The 11,983-nt window shown below is 44.9% G+C and overlaps 1 long non-coding RNA gene across 1 annotated transcript in view; it reads right to left on the bottom strand.

Moving 5' to 3' along the window:
* The window catches only part of LOC124850873, a 282,046-nt gene that overhangs the window by 39,690 nt on the left and 230,373 nt on the right, over window positions 1–11,983 (bottom strand). Inside the window, exon 5 of the long non-coding RNA XR_007031952.1 lies at window positions 3,749–3,883. This is a non-coding gene — a long non-coding RNA (uncharacterized LOC124850873). The remainder of the gene's footprint in view (window positions 1–3,748; window positions 3,884–11,983) is intronic.

Raw genomic sequence — 11,983 nt, 5'->3', positions numbered from 1 at the left:
CTATTCTTTTTTTCTTCTTTTTTCTTCGTCCTGAACATTTAATTTGCCGCCATTGTTTCGAGGATGGCACTAATCTGTCACTAAAGGGAGCCGGCGCATCAGAAGCCGTAATGACGACGGCTTGTACAACACAGGCTCCATTTCCTTCAAGTGTCATTTAGACGGAGCTCTCGCTGCGGAGTGGTGGACGAGATTCAATCGCAGTTTAATTACGTGTTACAAACTGTTTTGCCAGACAAAAATAACAATTTCGCTATCGATCACAAAGGTGCTGAAGTGAAATTATATATAATGACACCCAGAGTGTTTGTGTGTCAATATGCGTGCGCCTGCATGAGCACAATCTTCATTGGCATTAGTCTGTTATTAGCATTTCAGGCACAAAAAAGAGTTTAACTGAGAGGAAAAACTGGAGCACGCATCACGCAGTATCATCTGTTCCCCTCTGAGGCTGTTTCACACTGCAGGACGACAGGCATCCTCTGAGCTCCCTGGTGACAGCCGTCGCAGGCATGAGAGCACTCTGATTTTGTAACTCCACTCTTTGTAGCACATGACAAGGACACTATACTGTCAGGTTGGGGGAAAAACAGGGCCCCTTTTTTGGCCTTATGCTGATAACGCCGAATCATTATTTACCTGTCATGGCGTACAACGCTGCGTTCGAGATAAACTCAGTGGCTCTCTCTTTCTCTTTTTTCTCCTTGCTCTATCCCAGCTGCAAATTTATCTTTAGGGAGACGGTCTGGCTCCCCAAGTGCTGCTGTGCAAGTCCTGTATTCCTTCTGTGGTTTTTTTTTCAGAGGCAGCGTCAGGTCGCCAGGCTCCTGACACTCCGTGGCGTTAACACGCAGTGTTGCTTCAAAGACGTGTCTTTCACGAGTCGGAAGATGTAAGCCACAGTGGTGTCGCTCCCGTTTGGTGTCGAGGAGGTGATGTTTTATGCAGCGGGGGCGCAGTGGGTCATGTTGTGTAAAGAACCAGTATGTGTTCCTGACAGGTTATGTGGCGCAACCTTGAGGAGGTTTGAAGATAACACCGGCTGCTTAAATCCTTTGTCACGGAACAGGAACCTTTATTGCCACCAGAGGAAACCAGAGACTAAATTAAGTTTCCGGTGGGTGGGAATGTTTTTCGGGAACTTTTGAGCTTCCTTCATACTCTTGGAACAGAAACACTCACAGCCCAGCACTGAAGTGACTGGTCAAATAAAAAAGGGATACAGTGCTCCAGCTAATATTGATATAATTCAATACAACACGCTCGCAAATGAAGCTGAAGGGAAAAGGGCAAGTTGAAGTTAATCAGCATGACCAAAAATAGCAGACATGAAAAAAAAAAGCAACAATTATCTCAAAAGATAATGGAACTGTATTGCTGTGCTACTCAGGGAACTTCAACGGTGGTGGTTTACCTTTTGGAGTTACGTGTTTTTCCTCTGAAATTTATTTAGTGTAAAGAACAGTACTGCGCTTGTGTAAATGTACTTCAAAAGCCAGCACTGCTCGTAATACGTCAGGGGGGGATCATCTTTTCATGAATAAATATAATTTGATGGTTATTGCCACTGAACGCAGGCGACACAGTGCATTTCATCCCTGTGAAACAATGTCCCACTCCCCACATGAAGTCAGGTGCTCGCAGTGGTGTTACAATTGCGGCCTCCTCTTCGTACAGTATGTGCCTGGTGTCTCTCCCGTGGAGAACAATGCCATTATTTGACCTCGCAAACGCGGCCGGCGGGTCTTCAATCACCTGTGGGCCCCCAGGAGACCGAGGTGCTCGATCGGATAGGCCATGTCCAGGGTGGTGGAGCGGCTCACGCCGGCATGGCAGTGCACCAGCGTACGCTGTGCAACATGCCGTGTTCTATCTGCCACCTTGACAATGGGATCGCTCACATGGGAGTGAGGACGCGGGGGCAGCTGGTCTCAGCTTGTCTCACACCAAGTCACCTGAGCATAATCTTTAGCCACACTTCCCTCACTGACATATAAAGATAAGTGGCGACTTGCAGGACCTCAACGAATAAACAGCAAGACATTTACCGCTGTCAAATTTGAAAACTACCCAGCGTTAAGGAACAGTCTGCTCCCGCAACTTGTCATTGGACTCATTTTTAATATTTAAGAGAATTAAGATATGAGAGTGAACATGAACATGCTTTGCAAATGTATAAATGAAAAAGAGTCCACAGTGTGAACCCGGACAGCCAAAGTTAGCTCGAAAACATACATTGCTCTCTGCGCTCTCAAAGTTTCAGGTCAGAGAATGAGAACCTGCCCTTTTCTACATCCACGGTTCCACAGCCGGTCATTGTGTTGCTCCCAGCACGACTCTGGAGAAGGCAGACGGGAGGAACAAGTCATGCTGGCCGGAGGTTGTCGGTCAACAAAAACTACAGAGTGAGAGCAGCACTCAGGTGGATACATTTAAAATGCACCCCGGCTGGAAACCCTGTGTCAACAATCCCCACCTCCATTTGAAATGGTTCCCCCTCGGAAGCATGGGCAGATAAAAATGTTAATATTTAGGATCTTGTCTTGTTGACAAGCTCTGTACTTAGTTGCTCAACTGCAAACAGCAAGTGAGTTCTACTTGGTGCAAATGATGTAGGGCTTTTTGGATAGATAGAGAGATATGCACAAATGCAGGCTCTGTGTGCGATGTCTTTAGTCTGGGAGGGTAAACACCAAAAACAACAGCGCAAGGCTTCTCAAGTTATAGGCGAGAAGAGAGATCACGTCGCAAAGGATTCACACAAAATCTCCGCAAATCCTTCAGAGGTCAGGGAACTGGGATGTCCTGTTTTGCAAAAGTTCGACTTTGCAGTCAATGGATCTGTGGTTTTGGTGGTTTCTCCTTGTCCTATAGTGGCAGCACTCGCTATGAGCCGGGCTTACTCTCCTGTCAGAAGCAGCCCTAAGTACTCGGCGTCTATAACTCTATAACCTCTGCACAAGGCTCCTGGTGACATCACAAAACCAACCAGGCCAAAAGTTCTATCCGACCTTCGAACATGGTTGAACAAACTTGCTCACTTTTGTGGCTTGATAAAAAGTCCAGGCTTTAACTGCATTAGCTGTTCCTTTCGTGGACTCAGTGAAACAAATCAACAACTGCGACTTTTTGCACAAAGGCAGGAACATTTCTATACCAGTCGGCCTAATAGTACATCAAAGAAACCAAACCATTTTCTTCTGTCAGGTACATCACATGTCTTTATGTTCACGGTCTGTAGCTATTTTTACACCCTTAAATTCCCATGATAACAGAATCTCAAGCAGTTTGGCCCATGTGTCACCTCATACAGTATTTATACCTCAGAAGCCATGGGTGACCTGATACAAGTTGCAAAAGACTCAGAATATCTTTAAAAAGGGAAGATATTCCCTTTTTAAAGGGAATATCTTCTTATGGCACATTAGATGTCCTAGGGGAGGAGAAAAGGCTTGATTTGTCTCCAGCAACTTCACCTCAAAGTTGAAATTTATTTCATACTTCATGAGCAAGATCAAAATTTTTAAACCGGATTTAATAATTTTACTAAATTATATACAATTTTAACCTGTATACATTATGTCACTACACAGTCATTGGCACGCTGAAATCTCCATTGTTGCCAAGTTACGCCGTATATGTTGATGACTGTTTAATTTCCCTTTCTAATGAATTGATTGCTTTGTAATAACACTCACAGCAGAGGCGGAGGTTTTTTCAGTATTTGCAGCGACGGCAATGACCTCACCTGTGAACTTGTGGATCGGGAAGGACGGGGCGGGCACGGAGCGCCACGGAGTCCAGAGGTTCACATGGCTCTCAACGCAGCGGGCGACGTTACCGCGGAGGAGCGCTGGCCGACGTCACCATCATGCTTCCGCACCTGCAACAACAAGGAGCATTTGGATTATAATACCAGCCATTGTCGTTCTAACTCCTTCCTCTGTGAGTTCCATGGTGAGGCCCACACGCAGGGAACTTGTCGGCGATCATTTTCCATTGAACGGAGAGAGAGAGGGGATAAAATATGCCAGTCGTTCACAAGCGTTGACCTAACATGAAAAGCCACTTTTATTGCTGTTGATATGAATCTATATCTAATGCTTTTTCATGTGTCAAAACATTTTAAATCAGAATGCAAATGCTCCAGAAAAAACAGACGTGGTTTCTGCTACCATTTCCTGTTTAAATCCCAGAGATTTCTTCTGATGTGACAGATCTGTCACAACGAAAAAGCCCCGGACTGAAAACAAACCGACAAGATTTGTCTGTGTGCGTCGTGGCCGGAAAATCTGATCATTCGTGCAAAGTGGTCGACCCTCCGCCACCGCGAATGAGATCTGCGTTCGCTCTTATTTCCTTTTACAAGCGGCGACCTGGAGAGACAATGGTTTAAGAGTCTGATGGGTTTAGATCACGTCATACACACGGGAGTGTTTTCATGTGACACATTGAATATCCGTTGTCTTTCTATGTATGTAAGGGAAATATTGACGAACAGCCTGTTACCATGACACTAACATGGCAATGTATGATGAAATATGATGAGATGATGTAACTTCTATAACACCAGTGCTCCAGCCAAGAGTTTAGAAATACTGAGGTCATGGGTCCAACACCCTCCAAAACTTCTCTAAGCATCTAAACTGTTTTATTTATTTGGATATGGTCATATTTTATTCATTCAGCTATATTTTCTGTAAATAATTTGTTTTATTTCAAGCCTGTTTCAAAGTCCACACTGGCTCGGATTAAATTCTGCTTGGGAAAATCGTCAATCCATTCTTTATGTACTAAGTTGTTGTTGAGTCTAGATTTTGTACAGTTAGTTTGGTTATATCTCTAACAGGGAAATGCATTTTAGACAACTAGAGTCTGAATGAAATTCAGTTGAAATCTTCAGTGAGTCTGTAAATAATTATGACAGAAAGGAAATGCCACAATTAGCACAGCCCCGAGGCTTCAAAGTTCCCCGGAGGTCCCTCTCATTTTGCACACGCGTTGCCCAAAAAAGTCCGACTGAGCACAATGCATCATGGCGCTCTCACGTGCAAGGCAAATCTAGATGTACAGCATGCAAATCATTTTCAACTTAATCTACACATTGTCTTCGCATCCCTTCAGCATGTTCCGCCTGAGGTTGTGATTCATAGCAGGACGGCAGCAGACGAAAAAAAAAGGATCTCAAGATGGGAGATACGGTCGTGCACAATTCCCGGCTCGACAGCAGGCGAGCTGTGGCCTGTGCAGTTTGAGGCGCGTGGACGCGCGGATACATCACCGCCTCCGGGCCCGGCTCAGGCTCCCTCGCCCACCGATTGACTGTCGTGTCACTGAACTGTAAGAAAACATGACATATTGTGAGAGAAGTTTCCTCAGATTGATAATAAGCCTGTCTGCCCTCGCATCCTTCATGCAATATGGACAGTTGGGTTCAATGTGCAAGGGGGAAAGGGAAAAGACCTCCCTCTTATCCGCCGCTAATGGCAGATGACAAGTTATATACCTATTTTCGAGAACACCCACTTATGTTTGTTGCCATGGTTTTCACAATTGCTATGTCTAGATCTAGAAAACACTCCCCTTTTTTGCATCTAACAGTTTGATGAAATCGGTTTGGTTTTGGTGGAGGAGATAGAGCAAATTAAATTCACTGCCATTGAAGCATTAAATAAGGTTAAAAAACAAAACCAACGCGTCGGCAGTGGCTGAGCGGCCAGCGTTTGCTTCAAGCGCCCTGATGTACACGGCGCCCCGGAACGAGAAGGCAGCGCCTCCGATAATTCACTGAGACAAGTGTAAAGCGAGGACGGCCCCAGGGAGAGAACAGGGATTGCTTGTTAATTCAGCTTTGTGTGAGTTCAATTGGCGAGAGCAGAGTGGCTGTGAATACATGTGTGTGATTGGTTGTTGATACAGTGCATCCAGGATTGGGATTAGTCACGTGCAAAAAAGTGGACTTTGCCGTGTTAAATTTGAGGCCGAGCTGAGGTCAAGAGTCCTGACACGTAGCAGACTATTTACAACTACTTTCAAACCTGTCCGTTCGAACGGTTCTTGCAGGAGGCCCATTGTCTGACTGGGGTCCAGCAGCAGAGCACGGGAAACATAGCGTCACATATTGTGGAACGTTAAAAAATGATGAGGTCTCAAAATGTAATGAAGACAAAGTTATATGATTGCTAACGATGGAAGGTGGTGGACAACGCAAAACTAAGGCAAACTGCTTCTGGAAAAGACAAGGACAAGTGCAACATACAAACATTAAACAATACTCCAATATGTTTTTCCATTTCCAAAATGAAAACGTCCCTGAGCTGTCATAGCGTGGCAACATGTTTTTCTAGTCCCACGTGAATAGACAAAAAAAGAATAAAAACAGACTGATACAAATAGAACACAGTTTTTTGTTCACGAATAATTTAAAAATCCAAGAGAATCTAAACACGGCATCACATCGGCTCCTTTGAAGGAACTACTGGTGTTCAGTTTTAATCGGGGAACGTGTTGTTGTTGTTTTGGCATGCTGCCTGTTCTGCTCTCTTTCAGCACGACACAGACTGAGCCAGGGAGAGTGGCGAGGAGTCCTCTTTCTATTAAATAATGAGTCAGGCAGCAGTTGGTAGGGGCCCCAGGACACACGCAGATGGAGGGAGAGAAAACTTGGATTACCCACATCAATCTGTTTATCCACTACGCTAACCCAGTAACACTAACAATGGGACTGTGTCCTCTGACGTCGAGGTGATCAATCTGCTCGGCCACCGCCACGCCGCCGGGAGAACGTGTTCACAAGAGAACTGAGCGGCAAAGTAAAACGACGGACATACCAGAGGACGGACGATGTTACTGCATAAAATGAAATAGGTAGGCAGCAGTAAGTCTTGTCAACCCTCTGGATTCAAAGTAAGCACATGACAATCCAACCTGTTGACGTTCACATGTAGTAACTTCTATTTGACTTATTATAAAGCTGGGCCCAGTGTGTAAAATACACAAGCGTGAGGTCTCGTCCGGATGTCATCCATCTATTCCCCGTATGTCAGTGAGAATTAAAGTACCAAGGCTGGACAAACCGCTCTGCAAACACAAAACTGCTGCAAACACAAATGAGTGCAGAGTCACGGTAACTGCGATGTAACATTTATGGAATGACATCAAATATTAACAAAGGCCTTTTAAATGTACAGCTCTTGGCACTTCTGGTCTAAAATGTCTCCACTCAGCAAAGCTGGTAAAACGGTACGATTTGTTCCGAGTTTTAACAAACCACGGTGACAAATCCCTCATTATGAAAATTTAAAATTGACCTCGATATCTAATACGTTCGTGTTCGTATTGCAAGCACGTTTGTAATGGAATAAATCCTGCGCTGTGGGATTGGTTTTCCTTCATTGTTTTCACTCCTACACCTGTAATGGTGCAGTGCGTATTCAGTATTCACATTAAACGTCAAACTCATGCCACCTTTACTCTTCAGAGATGGGAAGATTCCCTTCCCCTTTTTGAGAAATATTTGGGAATAAAGTCTGACTTTAGCTTGCATATAGCTTCTCTCAGTGTAAGACAGATGTGATGAGCAGTGAGACAGCGGCAAAGTCCCAAGAAGCCAAAGGAGCTCGGGGTGTAAATAAAGCTCTGCATGACAGCAGACAAAACATTGCCGTTGGAGTTTCGTCTCTGCTCCGAGACGCACACATAACCCCGAGGGCGTGACTTCTTCTCTGTCATCCAGGGACCAACTAGACTGTGGCAGTGGCATGGGTGAAGCTTGAGCTCGTCTGTGAGCTTGTCAACGGGATGACACTGAGTGTGTCTCTCCTCTCGCCTGCTTCTTCTCTCTCCTGATGGGAGCGCCAGCATTTTTTTTGTTGGCCTAAACCCTAATCTCGGCAGAAACTTGTGTTGTGGGTGTTTCATCACCCCCGAAGGTGTGAATTCGCTAAAAGGAAACTACGTTCTCGAGTATGGAGTGTCTTCGGTTGAAAGAGCCTAACAAATCCACCCTGTCCTCCGAAACAGTAATAGGGTGCTCCGCCACAGAAAGCTGGAAAACATCATGATTTTGAACTGTCGTATGAAGCAACCACAAACTGGATGAGATGCTTGGACAAAAAGTATTATAATATTACAATTATACACATTCTCAGACGATGCAAACGTAAGTATGACGTCATTTAGAAAGGGAGCATGATGAAATAATTGGGTCACTAATTCCCTCATGTATTTCAATTTTATTTTCACTGGCTGGTCAGTCGGGTTGCTAATTGAGCGGCACACAATCCTCTCACTAGAGCTTTTTTTTATCTTTTATCTTGCTCCATGAAATGGGACCGTGCCTGCCGGTGTAAACAGGAAGCAGTTTATTAGTTGCTTGGTTACAGAACCTACTAATAAAAGAAGAGAAACAACAATGGCAAACATTGAGACAAAGGATTTCCTGTCTTGGAGCGGCAGCGAGTTGGATTCTGTCAATGAGGATAAGTGATGGCAACGCTAACTTTTGCATTCAGCGCTGGTAACCGAGGCGTGACTGACAAAGAACCAATCAGGAAGCGAATGCAGGTGACTGTGTTTTTTGCCTGCCCATACTATAAGTTGAGTTGACGAACACAACGGGGGCTAGCACCGCCTTCATATAGCCACTCGTATGGCAACTTCAGCAGGATAGGTACAGCAATTAAGCAGCTCACTCACAGCTACGCAGTAAATAATGCCAACATCATTCAGTTCTCCTCATATGCGTTCACACTGTCTTCAGCTGCAGATTTATTATGATGCAGGTTTGCATGTCGCCTCTCTGAACCTCCCAGACAGCAGCGATATATATTCCTACATGAAAGGGAGTGATCAGAACTGTTTTCATCATGTTCCTCATGTGCTGCTAATCGAGAAAAAAACAACTCCACAAAATGAATATTGTGACAGGTTGAGCGGACGCTGATTGATTCATATTCCATTTTTATCCATCTCTTGTGGTCTAGTGCATGGCACCCGTCTGAACGGAATCACCACTTTTAATTAAATCAAGTTCAATGTCATTTCTGCAGCACCAAATCACAACATCCATTCTCTCAAGGCACTTTACATGGTGAGGTCGAGACCTTACAACACATTATTGTTTTGATACTCGAGGAGTTCTGTGCATGACCGATCAGTTCTCTCCTTCACATTAATATTGGAACAACTAACAACAAAGGCCTCTGGTCAGAGGCAAACTTTCAGCATAAGATAAGTGTCATAGCCACTATGCCACTGATACGATCTAGCACTTGACGTGATAAAACTCTCAAAATAGATCCCTAGATCTTTACCAAATAATTACTTTTCTTTGATTTGGATCGCAAATGTCTTAGTTCATGTAGAAAAATAAACTCTTATGGTGCGTTCACACCAAACGCAATCATGTTGCTTGCCCCAGTTTGGCCACAGGATAATTTATGTTTACTTGTGTGTGTCAACGCAACCTGCGAATATTTGTGCGACAAATTGACTTTGTGTGTAACCTCATCGCTCAAAAAATGCACTTTGTGTTTGGTGTGAACGCACCGTAGCACTTCTCACTGCGGGTGATTCATTCGATTTGAGAGTTTGCTTCTTTTGTGTTCCCACTGCACATGCAAGCTCCCCTGAACTAATTCACCAGAAAACATCTCAGGGAACATGCAGTAGTCCTCTGTGAGCCACTGTGATGTGGAGGGAGTTTTTATCTTCCCACTGATTGTGACATTACATGTATTTATTGAGCCTCTCTGTGGCAAAAGTTGCTCAAAGTCATAAAATTTACGATCTGTGTAAGACAAGTGAAAGGCAACAGAGTCCCTCCCTTAAACACTTTATGGATTCCTGGTCTGGGAGAAGTGTTTTTGAAACCCCTGCAGCTCCACAGCTTTACACCGCTCAGAAGAATAACAAGCTCTGGTGAAAACTCGCCTGAGTTGGCAGGAGCAAGAGACAAGGGAATCATCTAGGACGAGAGCCCTGGGGTATTGAGGAGAAAGAGGCGAGTGAATATGTTTCCTCTGCAAAACCAATTAGCAAATCACTCCACGCACCCTGCTCTTGGGAGGTGAAAAGAGAGAACAGGGAGATATAAAAGGAATGAGAAATGGAAACAGCAAGACTGTGTGAGTGTAGGTGGGTGGTGAAAGACAGATTTTAAGTGTACTGCGCACACCGTCTGATCGGTGTGTGCTTTACCCCCTTGCTTCCCCGAGCTTCCATTACCCATAAGACACCGATACACGTCCCTGACATTTAAAATGAACCTGCTCCTGTCGAATAAAAAGAAAACCAAACATAACCTCGCTTTGACAGATGCACACATTATTGGCAAATGAAAAGCATGAATGAATTCTTTTGTGAGACACTTGCTCTTGGTGTCGGCTGAATGACTAAAATCTGAACGCATTTGTTGGTTAATGAAGAAAAAAAAATTCAATGATGACAAAACGCCGGGCTTGCAGTCAAAACCACTGGCTGTCGGTGTTCGAAACAGAGAGCTGAGCCGCTCAGTTAGAAATATGGGTGTAATATTTCAATATTTTCCAGGTACCTAGGTTCCATACCTTGCTTGTTTTCACGCTAAGCATTGAAAACTAAACTGTAAGTGCAGCAGAGGCTGACGGGACTGCCGTCAGCTTTGGTCGCAAACCAAAATGTTGGAAAAATGTAAAATGTTGACCCGATGGTGGCACTGGATGAGAAGTCACGGTGAGGTTATTATAATCATGTCATCATGGAATCTGACAGACACTTGCTGAGGAAATTCGACTTTAGTCCCAAAAGCTGCCAGTGAAAACATCTGGTGGGCATGACTGTCTTGCCACATTTCATGGCAATCCATGAAATGATTGTTGAGATATTTCAGCCTTAAATGGGGAACCGGCCAACAGACAGATCCTCTCCTTTGTTGTTGAGACATGTCTATCACATACCTTTTTGAATTTTTGTCCGATTCAATAGTACTTAGATATTTCAGCCTGGACTAAAATGGTGGCCTGACTGACGAAGAAACTCCGGAGCCACGCTGCCAGCACGGCTAAAATCTGACAAGGGCTAATATCCCAAAAAGGCATATGATTACCTTTCCCTCGCAACGCCCCATTGAGAAGGTGTAACTCTCCACGTCTTTACCTGATTCCACTGCTTCGATGAGCGGCGCCGCTCCTGCACGACTTCCCTCTGAACCCCGTGGTGACTGACGGGCACAGCAGCAATCAGAAATGGATCGGAAGGCGCTCAGAGGCCGTACCTCAACGGAGAACAGGCACTGTACCCTTTGCGGCAGTCTGGCTTTAGATACGCGGTGCAGGCGGTGAGAGTTCCCACACGAATCCATCCATCTATCTAACATATGGTGGTGGGATCAGGTGTCCCTAGGCCTTTGGACAATTCACACAACAGGTACTGTCATCTAAGCTCTCTGATTGGTCAAAGATGTACTCCAGCCTTGCTGACAATTCCCAGGGCAGATTGCTACAACAACTGCTGGCGCAACAAGGGAGGTAGTTAGTGAACATTCCTGCTCTCTCTTATTCTTTTGTATTACTTTGAATCTGGCTTGGATTAGATGATACAGTACGTACTGCGCGGTGGTAGAAATGTGTCCACCGGCAGAGATTTGACAACTCTGTTTCCACAGACGGAGCTATGCTGCTGTGCACAAGACAACAGTAGACGATAGGTGGCACAGCAGAACTGTGCTCGAAACCTGGTAACGGAATTTTTACTTCGGGGGGACTGTGGGAAATCCACATCGGTCATCGCAGTCGGGGCAGCTATGTGAAAGCCAAAAAGACGTGGGGAACATCCACGGGTCCAAAGACAAAAAGATGCCCCTCAGATTCAGGAGATTTTGATGGGGTCTTTGACCAAAACGGAAAATAGAAGGAAACAACGCCCGCCATCTTCCAAGGAGAGGAGGAGTTTGGGCAGCTTCTTCAAAATGTCATCAGTCCAAGGCCACGCTGCCCCTCACTCA

This window comes from Scophthalmus maximus, chromosome 1 (genome assembly GCF_022379125.1).
Source record: "Scophthalmus maximus strain ysfricsl-2021 chromosome 1, ASM2237912v1, whole genome shotgun sequence".
NCBI lineage: Eukaryota > Metazoa > Chordata > Actinopteri > Pleuronectiformes > Scophthalmidae > Scophthalmus > Scophthalmus maximus.
The sequence above is the reverse complement of the archived record's forward strand: the minus strand, read 5'-3'. Positions and strand labels throughout refer to the sequence as shown.